Source organism: Leucoraja erinacea, chromosome 5 (assembly GCF_028641065.1).
Source record: "Leucoraja erinacea ecotype New England chromosome 5, Leri_hhj_1, whole genome shotgun sequence".
In the NCBI taxonomy this organism is placed as follows: domain Eukaryota; kingdom Metazoa; phylum Chordata; class Chondrichthyes; order Rajiformes; family Rajidae; genus Leucoraja; species Leucoraja erinaceus.
In genome coordinates, this window is record NC_073381.1 from 80031463 (window position 1) to 80045736 (window position 14274).

Below are 14274 nucleotides of genomic sequence, written 5' to 3' on the forward strand. Positions count from 1 at the left end.
AATGGTAGGACAATGCAAGGAGATTCCAATCTAATGGCCAGACATTCCTCATCTCTGGGTTGCTTGTAGCTGATAGAGTACCTCCTGCCCAATCTCCCTTACCTTTTGATTCCTTCAGTGCAAGAAGCATTCTATTGATTTCAGCTTTAAAATGTTTTAGCAACAGATAACTCATTGCCCCCTTCGGCCCACTGAGTCAGCACCGACCCGTGATGCCCGCACATTAACACAATCCTACACAAACTAGGGACAATTTACATTGATACCAAGCCAATTAACCTACCAGGAATAGGTAACATTTCGGGAAGCGACCCTTCTTCAGACCTGAAACGTTACCCATTTCTTCTCTCCAGAGATGCTGCCTGTCCCGCTTAGTTACTCCAGCTTTTTGTGTCTATCTTCAGTTTAAACCAGCATCTGCAGTTCCATCTTGCACAATTAACTTACCAACCTGTATGTCTTTGAAGTGTGGGAGGAAACCAAAGATCTTCGAGAAAACCTATGCGGTCACGGGAGGAGGTACAAACTCCGCACAGACAGCCCCCGTAGTCGGGATTGGACCCGGGTCTTTGGTGATGTAAGTGCAGTAAGGCCGCAACTCTACTGCTGCACCACCTTGCTGCCCCTAAATGCTCAATTCCTTATTCTGAGATTGAACATCTGGCTACAGATTCTCCAGGTTGGGGAAAGAGTTACTCATTACCTACCATGTCAGCCACTGCACAATATTGCATATCATAAGTTCACAAATTATATGAGCAGAATTAGGTTGTTCGGCCCATTGAGTCTAATCCACCATTCAATCATGGCCGATCTATCTTTCTCTCTAATCAATAACAATATCTTAATTCTCAAGTATATTCACCTCTCATACTTCAAAACTCCAATGAGCAGAAGCCATTTACTCAGTGTCCCATTACAGTACAACCCCATCTTTCTAGGAATCAATTTGGAGAATCTAAACTGCAGTAATTCCAAGCCAACTATATTATTCAATAAATTATAGACAATAGATGCAGGAGTAGGCCATTCAGTCCTTCGAGCCAGCACCGCCATTCACTGTGATCATGGCTGATCATCCACAATCAATACTTCCTTGGATAAGTACTATGAACTTATATGAACTGGATTAGTACAGGTGTCAGAGGTTATGGGGAGAAGGCAGGAGAATGGGGTTAGGAGGAAGAGATAGATCAGCCATAAATGAATGGCAGTGTAGAATTGATGGGCAGAATGGCCTAATTCTGCTCCTTTCACTTATGAACTTACGGGCATGTCCCATTGTACGAGTTCACCCAAGAGCTCTCCCGAGATTTACGGTAATGGCCGCTCGAAGGTACTCGGGGCTCTCGAGTCCCGAGTACCTACGAGCGGCCATTACCGTAAATCTTCACGAGTCTTCCCAATCTTACTGCGTTTCCCGAGTACCTGCTGTTAGCGTTACGAGCCGCTAAGAGACGTCCCAAACTCCGACGTACCCGCTACGTACATTCTACGTGCTTACCACGAGTTTAATTTTTTTTTTAAACTCGGGAGAACTCGAGTGAACTCATACAGAGGGACAGGCCCATTATGAACATAAGGGGTCTTAAACTGGATTTTTTATTAAATCGTTCTAGAATTGCAACAAGATTAATCAATCTTCTACTCCAACATTCCTACAATAAAGACCAGCAAAATCTTCTTAAATGCTTGTTGGATCCCCATTTTAATGTTCTGAGATTCATAGACCAATGTATCATAATAGTAAGATTAAACGAGAACTTACCAGTTTGAAGTTTGATCTGTATTTTATGAGGAGGAACATTGAGGGAATACATGAAGAAGCCCGCTACAGCGCATGCGTGTCATCCTTCAAAGCAGCGGTGTGAGGTCACAGATACCCTATATTGACCTAAAATAGCAAGATTATCAAAGAAATACCAGTTTAAGATATGACCCTATGAGGGTGGGAGCGGAGGGCATGTATTCCCTCAACGTTCCTCCTCATAAAATACAGATCAAACTTCAAACTGGTAAGTTCTCGTTTAATCTTACTATTTTACTTCGGAGTCACGTGAGGGACTCCATGAAGATTTCAAAGCTCTGTGACCTCATGCCGTGGAAACGAGTCCATGCTTCACAACTGCCTTGGTAGTTAGAGAGAAATTGTTAATTATATTCAAAGCATTCATACCAATTATTTAATGTAAATGATAAATAATATCGAATTAATTCAAATCATAACCCTGTATTCTTCAGGGATAAATTATCATACAGAACTTAAAATTGTTCCCCGAAAAAACGTTCCCATACTGCTAACTGGTTTGTTATAACATTTCTGAAACGTTTTCTCCAACAACCATCCTGCAATCCTGAGGATTTGGTCCATGGATACATCAAGGCGTTTTGCTGCAGATGTAGCTGCAGCCCTCTGATAGCCTTTTTTCTTTACTGTATAACAAAACCGTACTTTACTATACAGAGGCATTTGTCCTCCGGGTAGGCCATCAATTCTATGACCTGCCCCGCTAATCCTGGCCTATTTTGTTTAATAATACGGTCCTGGATCACAAACCCCAAACTTCGTGCCGCAATAGTGAAGCCATCCAGTCTTACTTTTAGCAATAACTGCAGCTTATGCACTGTGACTAGCGCTATCAGCATTACCATTTCTAGTTAGTTATCCAGATTTAATGCTGTAGCCGGCGACCAATTCCTTAGCAAGATCAAAGCCACACTTACATTCCAAATATAGTTGTATCTTATTTTTTGGTGGCTTGGTGTTAACATATCCTCTAAAATTTTTAACTGCCAGAGGATGTGATCCCACAGACTGTCTTACTGTTTCTTGCCATTAATAACTTGACAATGCACTTTCGGCACTATTCACAGTGCTGAAACTCAGTCCTCCATATTGCAGGCTGGTGAGCAACTGTAGCACCCCCGGAACATCCTTATTTCTGTGGTCCAGAAAGTTATCATGGCAGTAATTAGTCCATTTTAATATGACCTAAATACTGTTATTGAGTAGACCTTCTTCGTGCTGCTGTGATCATGTCCACAGTTCTTTTGATAGCCCCATGTCCCGTAGCGGTGTTTTAGAGTCTACAACCTACTAAATCAATATTTTCTATGACATGGATAGCTATCCTCAGTTACTGGATGCACCAGCAACTTAGGACTACGTCTTACCGTTATACATGGTTCCAGCACCATGTCCTGTACCCCCGAAAACCATAGTTGGGTAAGCCAATCAGGTACTAAGACATCCCCGATGCCGATTCCTGTTGAATGTCCCTTCGTACCCCAAATTTATAAAATAGACAAGGAGGTAATACATAAATGAAAAACCCCTCCCCTAGTGCAGTGAAACAGCATCTGTAGCTTCTGCCTCAGGATCTGGTACCAATGATACATACCTCGGTAACTGGTGATTTAACCCCGGATGCAATTCTAATATCCGGCCTTACATACTTTACTGATTTTAGCAAATACCGTCTATCCAACATCCATTTAGTACTTCCAATAATTTTTCGTGGCCTGGCGTCTGCCACTGAATTAGTATCCCTGGTAGATACGTAGCCGATAACCAAATATTCCTTTGGACACACCATTGCCAAGTTTAATTTGCCAATTCATCACAAGCTGGTGATATCTTTCCACCCATATGACTTATATATGCCATCACCGAGGTATTATCTATCTACCATCTACCATGCTGCAGTTTCATTCCTGAGCAATAAGATTTTAGCCCATGAAATGCACTTAACATTTCTAACCCTTAGTGTTATGTAGGTTAGCTTCTTATATATTCCATCTCCCCCATAGCTCGAGATGGTATCAGTTGTACCATAACCAATTGCACTGGCATCTGTTTGTAATAGCACAGCCGGGTTGACCTCTGTGGCTTTCCATATTAGTAAGTCATTAACATAATAAATGTGTTAATGGTGTCAATTTTGACTTAAGTGGATGGACAATGCATCCCAGCTGTTCAAACAATTGATTAGTGGCAACCACTGCCTAACATGCCGATTCCTAAGTTATTCCCACAATAAGGATATCATCCAACTATACCATAATTCTATGATTTTGGTGTTGCAGCAGTCCCAACACTGGTTTAAAATTTTTCCCCCAGTTTGATATTGAATAGCAAGGATCTTAAGTTAATACTTGCCATAGACTAGCCTGCTGCACACTAAATCTTAGCACTACTAAACATATCCATTTTTAAAATGAATATATTGCACAACATTGTGAAGTATTGATAATCCATAATAATACGGCATCCCCCATCTTTCTTATTTCTAATAAAGATGTTTGAGACAAATCCTGGTGTTCAGGTTTAGTTTATTCCATACCAGCATGTATATCTGTCCGGTTATGTACTGGAGGGTTTTGTTCGTGTAGAACTCTATCAGATATCCCTTAAAACTGCTAAGGATATATCTGTCCATAGATATATTACACCAAGCATCAACATGAAGTTGCAATATCCCCCCAACTTCCGTGCTCCCTATTAATACTGGAGCCCCAAATTCACCTACCTCCATGGTTATTGGTGGTAACCAAGTTATTTTTCTTGGTTTCATATGCGGTTGTGGAGAGCGTAATTACTTTGCATCTCCACATAGTATAGCGAACTAGGGTCTAGAGCTGGCTGAATGGCCCTTCAACTACACATTTCAAAAATAGTGCTAATGGCATCCTTATGGTCACTAATTTTGTACACCTTTTTTTAACATGCGGCCCAAAGCTGTTATGCCCGCCATGAGACCTTTCAGAGTATTACGGATTTTCCCAACTCCTAACGGCCTTCCCAACACGTCTGCAAATGCACCTGTAACAATGGCTACATTGAGAGCACCACAATATTCCCGGGGTATAGAAACCTTGCCAACACTTCAGCAAAATATTAGCTTGAAGTTAATGGGTGGACTCACAGTCCTTCAATACTCACAGCCATCCTTCTCGAAATCATTCTCCGTGAGTTCTGCTGGCAGTACTGCTCATCATGTTCGGCAGGTTGTTTTTCCCCCCCTTCAATAGGGGACAGTGGCTCCATCACCTGCTCAGGCTTTACCCCCTCAGACCTTCCATACCCTCCTCAGAGGCGTCTGACATTTCATGCAGCCCATATGGGAAACTGCTGTGGGACTTATATTATTTGCCCACTGTGGCTATCCTCCAATCCCGGAGCCTGCCACTGTGGAGAAATTTACTCCAGCAAACCGCTCCAGCCGACTTACATGCTCTCGGGCACTAGTCGTCGCGGGTGCTTAATATATGGGACCGCTCCTGCCGACCTTGGTGCTCTCGGGCACTAGTCGCACGCGGTATATCCCACAGCCCGTCCCCATGCCTACGGGCACTGGACCGTTCCCCATGGTCCTGGTACTCACGGGCACCTCTACCCATTTAGGGTGAAGTTTGGCACTCGCTCCCTTCTGGGAGATGCTGGTGCCGACATTTATTGCTGCCTGCTGCTTGTCATTAAACAACAGCAAACTCTGTGTTGGCAGCCCTTCAGCTCTATACTGACATCCGTAGCTGGCTGCCTGTTGTTCAGCAACACACCAGTCTCTTCAGAATACAGCAGGCACGTCTGGAAAAAGCACCAACAAAGGTAAGGGAAATTTGTTCTTACCTGTACTGGTTTTCAGCCTGCCGTTTTGGGAGGAACGTCCTTCCTCCCGCAGCCCCACGGACCCCGTAGCGCAGGTCCATGGGCTGCTGTCCCCGATGTCGGCTCTCTCTCTCACCCAGGTGGTGCAGCTGCTTCAATCAGCTGTGGAGCCCCTAGCGACTGCCTCTAAAAATAGACCCGACTTGGTCTAGAAACTCCCCGGGACGTGTAGCTTTGTTTCCCGCCCGGCAGCAGTCAATCTTGCCGGTGCGAGGAGCGACGTCGGGCACAGCTGTTCTGTGCTAAAAATAGCCGTTTGGGAATCCCCTCCAGAGGATTCGCGCTAACGGCTGCTGCTGGCTGCTGGCTGCACTATTTCTGCAGTCTCCTCTCCAGCTCCTGCAGCTTCTTGTATTTCCTACCTGCAAGGTAAGTGGAAAATTTTTTGCAGTCTCTTACCCGCTTCTTTACATTCCTCTCTAGGGAGACGTCCTCTCCCACGTCTGACTCGTTGAATGCGTGTATGCGATATGACACGCATGCGCTGTAGCGGGCTTCTTCATGGAGTCCCTCACGTGACTCCGAAGTAAAATCTCTTTACACCATTTAAAACAAAAATCAGCTATTCTATTCTTCTTATTAAAGTGGACAACCTCAGAATTCCCCATATATATTAATTGATCTGACTTTAGTTTATTGCCACGTGTATCGAGGTACAGTGGAAACCTTTTGTTGCATGCAGCCCAGTCAGTGGAAAGACAATACACAATTACAATCAAGCCATTTACAGTGTACAGATACATAATAAAGGGAATAACGTTTAGTGTAAGGCAAAGCCAATAAAACCTGATCAAAGATAACCCGAGAGTCTCCAGTCAGGTAGATAATATCTCAGGGATGCTCTCTGGCTGTTGGTAGGATTTCAGTTGCTTGATAACAGCTGGTAAGAAACTGTTTCTTCCAAGTGTACAAATACATGATAAACGGTAGCGTGGATAGCATTTAGTGCAAAATAAAGTCCAGTCATGTCCAAGCAAAGATAGTCCAAGGGTCTCCAATGAGGTCGACAACACTGCTACTTATTAGTTATTTCTTTACCTTCCTACCTCCTGTAGCAGACACTTGCAACCTCCTCACAGCTCACTTTCCCAGCCAGCCACGTATCATGAATTATGTAGGATTATATCCCATGTAGGATTATATATAAGAGTACCCTCCCATATATAACAAGGCCAGACTAAGGATGATATGCTGTTGTTTAAGCTTATACTGAACCCAACAGATCAATGCAATATGTCTGGGCCGTTTGTAATAGCTTTCACGTCGCTTTGATTTCTCTTTCCAAATGGTCTCATTAAACTGCCAAATGGCATTTGATTTGGAAGCTTACCACAGTTTTTCCTTTCCCCATTCTCTATCTCTTTTCACAGAGGCTCCCTAAATGTTTTCAGCATTGTTTGTTTGATTTCATGTTTCCAGCATCTGGAGTTCAAAAAAAAATCCATCAACCAGATCGGTTTGTAAACAGCATATCACCATAGTCACCACAGACTCCCCTTATCTGAAATCTTTCACTTAGTCATAAAGTCATAGTCATTCAGCATAGAAGCAGGCCCTTTGGCCCAATTTGCCCACAGCGGCCAACATGTCCCATCTACACTAGTCCCACCTGCTTGCATTTGGCTCACATTCCTCTAAACCTGTCCTATTCCATGTAGCTTTCTAAATGGGATAGTTCCTGCCTCATCCACCTCTTCTGGCAGCTCATTCCATACACCCATCACCCTTTGTGTGAAAGGTTGGAACATTCTGAAATGTTAACGCATCCTTTGGAACATAATGCTCATAAAACTCTTTTTCATTTCCATTTCCAATTAATAGGGCACGTCTACACGGTGGCACAGTGGTAGAGTTGCGGCCTACAGCGGCAGAGGACCAGATTCAATCATGACTACGGGCCGCTGTTTATATGGAGTTTGTACGTACTCCCCGTGATCTGCGTGGGCTTTCTCCAGAATCTCCATTTTCCTCCCACATTTCAAAGACGTACAGTTTTGTAGGCTAATTGGCTTGATAAAATTGTAGATTGTCGCTAATGTGTGTAGGATAGTGTTACTGTACGGGGATTGCTAGTCGGCACTGACTCGTTGGGCTGAACAGCTGGTTTCCTCTCTGTATCTCTAAACTAAATAAAGAAGCAAAGGGAATGGCAAAAGGGCATAGAGATGTCAGAGTGATAAATTAAGGCATTTTCATCTGCAATATTTAGAATCTGAATCTCAAACTTTCTTTGTTGAAAGTAAACAGCATCTGAATTTCAATGACACCAAATAAAATGTTAACGGATCTTTGCTTGCTTATGTTATTGTTATTTAGGTCATCCTGTTGATAATGGATCAACTTTTCTTCCCAAGAGAGTCAATAAAAATCCAAAGCATTTGATCCTGCATTAATCCCAGTGTTGCTAGTCTCCTGAAGCAACCTTCCTCTAACTTTTCCATTCACCCTCCTCTTCCTCCATCATATTCAGTCTGAAGAAGATCAGAAATCTGCAGATGCTGGAAATCTAAAACAAAAACAGAAAATGCTGTAAATACTCAACAGGTTCCGTCACCTGTGGCAACAGAGACTATCTGTCAGAATTGAAATAGAGCCAACACACCTTACGAAGCTGCAGGGTGGGCAAGGTGAGAGATATCTCTGATGGTGTAAAACTAAAGCAACCATGGGGGCCATTCAGTTTCATGTTCAGCCTGTTCTACGCATTGCACTTCCAGATTGCACAGGAACAGTTTCTTCCCAGCTGTTATCAGGCAACCACAACCAGAGAGAAGTGTTGAACTACTATCTACCTCTTTGGTGACTGTAAAGGAGTTAAGTCTGACACACTGGAACTTTACTGAGTCTTTAATAAAGGCACACGTCCCAGTACTGACTTCAGGCGTACTGGAACCAAGGGTGGAGCACGGGGAAGATATCACAGTTATACTGAGATGACTGGGCGTGGTTAGTGGTATTGAGGTAACTACATTATAGGTTGCATGCATAAACCATCTACAGTGACTATCTTTGATCGGACTTTTTCGGCTTTACCTTGCACTAAACATTATTCCCTTATCATGTATCTATACACTGGCACTTCCGGTGGCGACATGCTGGACTAGCAGTCGCAACTTTTAGCTCCGCTGCAGTAAAAACGCGATTTTTCGCGTTAAAATCAGGTCTGGAAGTCGGGACCAATTCAAAAACTCACCAGAGCCCCGGGACGTTGCGCTGATGACGTCATCAGTAAGCGCTGCGATTTAAAACGGAGGAAAAAGGACTTTAAATTAAAAAACCGCCTCCAGCTCAGAGCCCTCAGGGAAACATCTCAAAACTGCTGAAAACACAGAAAACTGAAGAACAGACCTCTGAGGTGGATTCTGGAATGGCTACAAGATCCAAGACTGAGATGGCTACTAAGGAGAAAAATGAAATGGAGGAGATAAAGAACTCGGTAAGAGAACTGAGAAAGGATATTGAGGCTGGAAACTCAAAAATGATGGAAAATATGAATGTTAAATCAATGGAAAATATGTCAAATTAATGCTGGTAATCAAAAAATTATTGATTGCATTGGCATTATACAAAAACAAATTGAGGATGTGCATGAAGAGCTAATGGGGAGAATTAAGAAAGGCGAAGAAGAAACTGAGAAGACGTTTGAGGCTGTGAATGTAATTGTTTCTTCACATGTAACTGAAATAAAGGACATGGAAACAGTGGTTGAACAAATGGCTGAAGATATGCAGGGAATGAAGCTAGAACTAGACAGCCTCAGGAGTCAACTGGTGAAAATCTCAGATAAATGCCTTGATCTTGAAGCTCGCTCACGACATCAAAATCTACGAATAATGGGAGTAACAGAAGGGGCAGAGGGGAACAACGCTCGTGAGTTCACTGTCAACCTAATCAAACATGTACTCAATCTACCTGTGGAATCGGAAATTGAAATGGCACATCGAATACCCAGATTTAAGCCAAGATCACAAGCAGATCCAGCCCACCCACAACAGATCATAGGTAAACTTCAGGACATTTCATCACTTGAAGAGCTGATGAAAAAAATCAAATATGGAGTGAGGGTGACCTTTGGAAAAGACACTATCAAACTCCTCCGGGATTATCCTGGTCTCCAAATCTGAGGAAGGACATTATTGCCATAGAGGGAGTGCAGAGACGGTTCACCAGACTGATTCCTGGGATGTCAGGACTGTCTTATGAAGAAAGACTGGATAGACTTGGTTTATACTCTCTAGAATTTAGAAGATTGAGAGGGGATCTTATAGAAACTTACAAAATTCTTAAGGGGTTGGACAGGCTAGATGCAGGAAGATTGTTCCCGATGTTAGGGAAGTCCAGGACAAGGGGTCACAGCTTAAGGATAAAGGGGAAATCCTTTAAAACCGAGATGAGAAGAACTTTTTTCACACAGAGAGTGGTGAATCTCTGGAACTCTCTGCCACAGAGGGTAGTTGAGGCCAGTTCATTGGCTATATTTAAGAGGGAGTTAGATGTGGCCCTTGTGGCTAAGGGGATCAGGGGGTATGGAGAGAAGGCAGGTACGGGATACTGAGTTGGATGATCAGCCATGATCATATTGAATGGCGGTGCAGGCTCGAAGGGCCGAATGGCCTACTCCTGCACCTAATTTCTATGTTTCTATGTTTCTATCCCTATGAGATCGTTCAAAAGAGAAAAAAGTTTGAACAGACAAGACAGATTCTCTATGGCGTTAAAGATGTTAGATGTGGAATTTTTTTATCCGGCCAGAATGCACATTACTTTCAAGGGAAAAGAGAAAACTTTCACTAACTCGGACGCATCTTATAAATACGCCAAAGAGATTGTGGCAGTGGCAGAAACAGAAGATTAACCACACCAGCGGGATGATATGGACAGGTTCTTGCCTTTTACTATTTCACAGAGAACACCCGAAGATAAGGGAAGAAACTACACTCTCTAAAAGTTTAAAATGGAAGAGAATTTCCACGTGCGATTGTCTAGACACCTTATCTCCTTTGGATGCTTTGGAATTTAACTCAAGGACATTCTTTGCTCAAAATGAAGGAAAGACTGATAAGCAAACCAGAGATGAACAACAGAGCCGAATATGGAAAACATTACAAGGACAAATGGCGATTTAAGATTTTAAAACAGTTTTACAAAATATAGAGAATTAATAATAATTAACAATACTAATATAGACATATAAATGGAAACTAACCTGAACTATATAATGGGTAAAATGTAACAATCTGCTAATAGGACTGACTAGCTCATATATATGTGTTTTTTTTTTCAAGGAAAATCGCAAAAGGGATCTACCAAGGAAGTTAATAATATAAACGCCCCCCAACTATCCAGAGTCCTGAGGTATGGATGCACCGTAATAAATAAAGGCACTAAAATCAGAGAAAATGCAAGATGATAAACAAAAGAAAATGGGAGGAATCACACTGTGTAGCTGGAATATAAGGGGTATTAATGAACCAATTAAAAGGGGCAAAATACTAGCTGAGTTGAATTCATATAACACGGACATTTCTTTTCTACAAGAAATGCACCTTTAACATCAAGACCAGATGAGATTGAGGGCGAAATGGTTAGGCCAAACATTTCACTCCCCGTATACATCGAAATCCAGAGGCACCGCAATTATTATTCGCAAAGGAATACCATTCAAATCAAATAATATTATATCAGATAAGGAAGGGAGATAACTTATAGTCACAGGAGAGATCCATGCTACGCCAATCACTTTGGTAAACATATATGCGCCCAATTTTGATAATCCTCAATTTTTTAATAAAATCGCAGAATGTAACTACCAAAATGTTATGTGTTTAAGAAGGAACTGCAGATGCTGGAGAATCGAAGGTACACAAAAAAGCTGGAGAAACTCAGCGGGTGCAGCAGCATCTATGGAGCGAAGGAAATAGGCAACACTTCGGGCCGAAACCCTTCTTCAGACTGAAGTCTGAAGAAGGGTTTCGGCCCGAAATGTTGCCTATTTCCTTCGCTCCATAGATGCTGCTGCACCCGCTGAGTTTCTCCAGCTTTTTTGTGTACCAAAATGTTATAATTGGAGGAGACTTCAACTGTGCTTTAGATCCGTACTTAGATAAATCGATGCAAAAACAAAGAGGTAATACAAAATCTAAAACTAGTGAACTCTTAAATACATATATAAAAAAAATACAAATATAGCAGACGCTTGGAGGATCGCGAACCCGACTGGAAGGGAATACTCGTTTTATTCAATGGTACATAAAACATACTCACATATAGACTACTTCCTTGTAGGTTCAAAACTAATCCCTTATACTATGAACCCTAAATACCACACCAATACGATTTCAGATCACTCCCCGCTAACTTTCGTTTTAAAATTGGAAGGAATCTCTACGAACAAATCGTTCTGGAGGTTTAACTCGCAAATTTTGAAAGACCCACAAGGGAGTATATGTCTAAAAAAAATAGATGGATCTATTTTTTGAGATAAATGATACACCAGATATATCGCCCACTTTATTAAGGGAATCCTTCAAAGCATTTATTAGAGGAGTCATTATCTCGTATCAAGCTTTTCAAAACAAAAAGAATAAAAATGAACAAAGACAATTAGAAGAACAAATCAGACAACTAGATATAGATAATGCTAAAGATCCAACTATGGATAAACATAATAAAATTTTAATACTGAAATTTAAGGTAAATAAATTATTATCAGCGAAGATTATAAGATTATTCCAAATTACAAAACAAGAACATTTTGAATTTGGGGATAAACCCCATAAACTTTTGGCACGCTAACTGAAAAAAACGGGAAAAAGATCATGCAATTTTAAAGATTAAATCAGATAGAGGGGAATTATTAACACTACATAATGATATCAATAAAAGATGTGCTCAATATTATAAGAATTTATACACATCGAAAACGCTAATAGACAATAATAAAGTTTCAGAATTTTTGGACGATTGTAACCTTCCAAAACTAGAATTGACGGATCACGAGGAACTGGGAGCACAAATTACAGCTAAGGAAATAGAAGACACAATAAACATACTTAAGAATGGAAAAACACCAGGACCAGACGGATTCAGTAATGAATTTGTATATGTAGACATACAGAAAATGTATACATACGCTTTTAAAGAACAAACCTTACCTGAAACACTAGCAGAATCAACGATCACATTAATACTTAAAAAAGATAAAGATATAGAAGAACCAGGCTCATATAGAGCTATTGCTTTGTTAAATACGGATCAAAAAATATTAGCGAAAATACTAGCTAGAAGACTAAGTCAATATGTCAGTAAATTAATAAATAAGGATCAAACGGGATTTATACCTAAGAGACATTCATTTAATGACCTGAGACGTCTGTTTAACATAATGCACTCTCACAAATCTGAAGACTTATCTATCATTTCATTGGACGCAGAAAAAGCGTTTGATCAAGTAGAATGATCAAATTATATGATTAAAGTATTGCAAAAATTTCAAATGGGAGAGAGCTTCATCGCATGGATAAAATTATTATATAACAAACCCACGGCTAGAATATTAACTAATAATATATTATCTACGAAATTCAAATTACCAAGGGGTAATAGACAAGGATGTTCATTATCACCGCTGTTATTCGCTCTGGTAATTGAACCTTTAGCTGAAAAAATTACAACACATCCGGACATTTACGGTTATAATTCAAAATATTCAAATAACAAAATATCCTTATACGCAGACGATGTACTACTGTATATCACATAACCCCAAATCAGTATACCAAACATATTAAATCTAATTGAGGACTTTGGATCTTTCTCAGGATACAGAATAAACTGGAACAAAAGTGAAATTATCTCGATAAAACCGAAAGACCCAACACATCTTTTGAAATTCCCCTTTAAAATAGCCACAGAAAAATTTAAATATTTAGGAATTGAAATCACTAGAAATTATCACGGTATGTTTAATGCAGTGATAATGTAATTATGGCCCCTTCCTTAAGAAATTAAATAATCTAATTAAATTCTGGAAAACGCTTCCGATGTCTTTAATAGGTCGAATAAATGCTATAAAAATGATCTTTTTACCACAAATCCTATATTTATTTCAATCAATTCCAATATATCCTCCAAAAAAGTTTTTCAAAAAATTACTCAGACATTACAAACTTTATATGGGATTATAAATCCCACAGAATACAAAGAGCACACCTTAGTAAACCAAAAGAGATGGGTGGTCTAGCGCTCCCTAACTTTTTATGTACTATAATTGGGCAGTAAATATTAAAAATATGATTCACCTGCTGGACAACTCTGCCCAACGGGTGGATTGGATTGTAATGGAGAGAGAGGGCTGCGCTCCGTGTAATACAGGAGCGACTCTCCTCTCACCAATGAATTTGAATAACAAAAATTATAATAAAAATCCAATGATACATAGTACAATTAGAACTTGGAAACAAATAAAACAGAACTTAAAATTAAGAAATATATCTCTTTTAATGCCAATAGTCAATAACCCTTTGTTTAAACCCTCAATTATAGATAAATCATTTACACAATGGGAAAGAACGGGAATCAAAACGCTCGGAGACTTGTATGAATTA